Here is a 4,064-nt window from a genome sequence, read left to right as displayed (position 1 = left end):
TTCTTTGGACTTTGTTCACAGTCGTGTCTGGAAACTCTGCTCACAGCCACGGTCCTATTGTTTACACCAGGGATCAGCTGTTAGCATTCCGCAACACACCGATGCTACTAGAAGAAAAACCGTGTATTGCCCGCGAGCTAAGAAGGAGAAGAGGGGGGGGACTGTGCTGGAGCTATGTGTCGGACTAAATGGAGACGTTACAGACCAACTCTCCCGTCCATCGTCATGGGAAATGTAAGATCTTCACCCAACAAGATGGACAAGCTAGCGGCTCTTACCTGGCATCAGAGGGAATTCCGGGAATGTAGCATCATGCTGTTCACGGAGTCATGGCTAACAAAGCTAACACCGGATACGACCGTGGCTCTGGATAGATTTGATTTACTGCGTGCGGTAAGAGAAAGGGAGGAGGACTGGCAGTGTTTGTGAATAATAGATAGTGTAAAACTGGTCACATCACTATTAAAGAGCAGATCTGCTGTAAGGCCGCTAGCATGAGGCTGTACTATCTGCTGAGGGAATTTCCGCATGTTATCTATATATAGATAGCATGTATATAGATAGCTCAGCTATATAGCTGTGTATATTCCCCCCTCTGCTGACGGTGAATTGGCATGTGATGTCTTGCATTCTGTTGTTAACAGACTGTTAACACAGAGCCCAAATGCCCTTCTCATTATCTCTGGAGATTTCAATCATGCCCCTCCATCCTTCACTCTGCCCACATTCACTCAGTATGTTTCATGCCACACCAGAGACAATAAAAAACACTGGATTTATTTTATGCAAACTCAAAGGAGGCTTATACATCAGCACCCCTCCCCCCCTTGGGAAGATCGGATCACAACCTGGTTCATCTCCTACCTGTGTACAAACCCCTTGTATGCAGGCAACCAGCTACCTCCCGCACAGTGACGACATGGTCTGATGAGACCAGTGAGGCTCTGAAAGACTGTTTTGAAACAACTATGTGGGAGGAATTGTGCAATCCACATGGGGAGGATATTGACAGTTTAACAGACTGTATTACTGACATCAACTTCTGTGTGGAGAATACTGTACCCACCAGGACTGTACGGTGTTTTCCCAACAACAAACCATGGATTAACCCTGATATAAAGACTCTCCTTAAAGAGAAGAAGAGGGTGTTTAAATCAGGAAACAAGGAAGAGCTGAAAACTGTCCAGAGAGAACTGAGAAAGAAGATCAGGGAAGGAAAAGCATGCTACAGGAGGAAGATGGAGGATCAGCTGCAGCAGAACAACGTCAGCGGTGTGTGGAAGGGGCTCAAAACCATCACTGGTCAAAAGAAGCCCAGCTTTCAGGCTGAGGGTGACCAGAAGTGGGTGAATGATATTAATCTATTCTTTAACAGATTCAATCAGCTACCCTCCCCTGCCCCATCCAGTCCCCCCTGCTGCAATCCTCCTTCTCTGCTTCTACAGCAAGCAGCTCCAGCCCCACCTCTCTCTGCACTGCTATCAGCTCACAGACAACACACAACACACCTAACTCCCCCCCGTGCCGATTCCCTCCAGTCAACACTCCAACCAATACACACTGCCCCTCACAGAAGCCCAGGAAGATCAAGTGTCCTCGCTGCTGGCCCAGACGGCATCAGCTCCAGGCTACTTAAGACCTGTGCAGACCAGCTGTGTGGCATTTTGCTGTACATGTTTGACCTGAACCTGAGGCTGGGAAAGGTGCCACAGATATGGAAAACATCCTGCGTCGTTCCTGTTCCAAAGACGTTGCGCCCAAAAGACTTCGAAGACTATCGACCAGTAGCACTGACCTCGCATCTGATAAAGACATTGAAGAGGCTGGTGCTCACTCATCTCTGACCTCTAGTAAACCCATCAATGGATCCACTTCAGTTTGCCTACCAACCTGGCATTGGAGTGGAAGACGCAGTCATCTTTCTCCTAAATCGGGCTATTTTACACCTGGAAAAGGCTGGGAGCACTGTGAGAGTCATGTTTTTTGACTTCTCTAGAGCTTTTAACACCATCAAACCTGTGCTCCTGGGGGATAAGATGGTGTACATAGGAGTGGACCATCATCTGTCTGCCTGGATACTGGACTACCTCACAGACCGACCACAGTATGTAAGGACTCGTGACTGTGAGTCTGCCATGATTGTCTGCAACACTGGAGCCCTGCAGGAAACGGTTCTAGCCCTGTTTCTCTTCACCGTCTACACTGCAGACTTCATGTTCAGCTCAGCAACCTGTCACCTACAGAAGTTCTCTGATGACTCTGCCATCATCGGTCTGATCACGGATAATGATGACAGGGAGTACAGAGGACTTATACAGAACTTTGTGGACTGGTGCCAACAGAGCTGCCTCCAGATAAATGCGGGGAAAACCAAAGAACTGGTAGTGGATTTCCATAGGCACAAACAAACTTCATTACCACCAGTGAACATTTAGGGAAAGGACATTGTGAGAGTGGACTCTTACAAATACCTGGGTGTTCACCTAAACAACAAACTGGACTGGACAGACAACACTGAGGCAATTTACAAGAAAGGGCAGAGCAGACTCTTTCTGCTGAGGAGTCTAAGGTCTTTTGGAGTGCAAGGAGAGCTACTGAAGACCTTTTTTGACTCTGTAGTGGCCTCAGCCATATTCTATGCAGTGGTCTTATGGGGCAGCAGCATCTCTACTGCAGACAGGAAGAGACTGGACAAGCTGATCAGGAAGGCTAGCTCAGTCCTGGGGATTCCCCTGGACACTGTACAGGAGGTGGGAGCAAGGAGGATGGTAGCAAAACTATCATCATTGCTGGAGAACTCCTCTCACCCCCTGTATGAAACCGTTACATCGTTGAGCAGCTCCTTCAGTGACAGACTGTTACATCCTAAGTGTCTGAAGGAGCGTTATAGAAGGTCTTTTCTCCCTGCTGCTATTAGACTTTACAATCAAAGCTGCTCCCAGTAAAACCAGTCACCAAAATACAACACTGTTATTACTTTTTAGCTGTGCAATAACATTACCTGTGTGCAATATTACATGCAACATGTGCAATATTACCTGCAATATGTGCATTATTAACCTGTGCAAATATATACATGTGCAATATTACCTGCAATATGTGCATTAATTACCTGCAATACGTGCAATACCACCTGTGTGAAAAACTACCTGCAATGCATACTTTTTTCTTCTCTTATTGTATTTATACATTGTACTGTGTATATACTGTATATTATAGTATGTGTATATTCTTTATATATATTTGCATTTATTTTTATTTCTTTCCTTTGCTGCTGTAACAAAGAAATTTTCCCACTGTGGGACGAATAAAGGTATATCTTATCTTATCTTATCTTATCTTATCTTATCTTATCTTATCTTATCTTATAGAACAGCAGAAAAAAGATGATGATGAACAGGTGATAATTATTGTCTCTGTTCTCAGTCATGTTTACATCACTGACTCCCTTTGTCTCATCCACATTATCTAAACCACTTGTTGCCTTCTGCTGCGCTTGTTAGTTTCGTAAACTATCCTACGTTCGCGGTGCGTGATAGCCAGTCAATGATACACCAGCGGTAGGTCGAAAAAGCCACACAATGACAATAAATAGGCTGATTGGGCTGAAAACAGCATGCAATTATAAGAAAAAAAAGAATCATGTCACTAAATAGATTAAAACTAAAGTAATGAGCCTGTTTTGAAAATGTAAAATATAGAAAGTAAAGATATTTGTGTAAAAAATGCAATTGGTTAAAGTAAAAGTTGAATGTAAAATGTATAGTGAAGTGAAGTATTGATACCAGGAAATCTTCCTTAAATACAGTAACAAAGTATTTGTACTTCATTAATTCCCACCTCTGCTATGCTGTAATTAAATTATTAGCAGTTAAAAAAATTCAAATTAAAAACACAAGATTAGAAGCCACTGGGAACATCTGTCCTTGTTTATAAAGAGACATGAATTTAAAGGGAAATATTTAAGTCATTGAAATGCAAAATGAACAAAAAACTACACCTGATGACTTAAGGCCATGTTGATGAACATAAAGTAAGTGGCAAGTTTGATGTCATTTATATAA

Source organism: Silurus meridionalis, chromosome 13 (genome assembly GCF_014805685.1).
Source record: "Silurus meridionalis isolate SWU-2019-XX chromosome 13, ASM1480568v1, whole genome shotgun sequence".
Taxonomy (NCBI): domain Eukaryota; kingdom Metazoa; phylum Chordata; class Actinopteri; order Siluriformes; family Siluridae; genus Silurus; species Silurus meridionalis.
Note: the sequence above shows the minus strand (reverse complement) of the source record.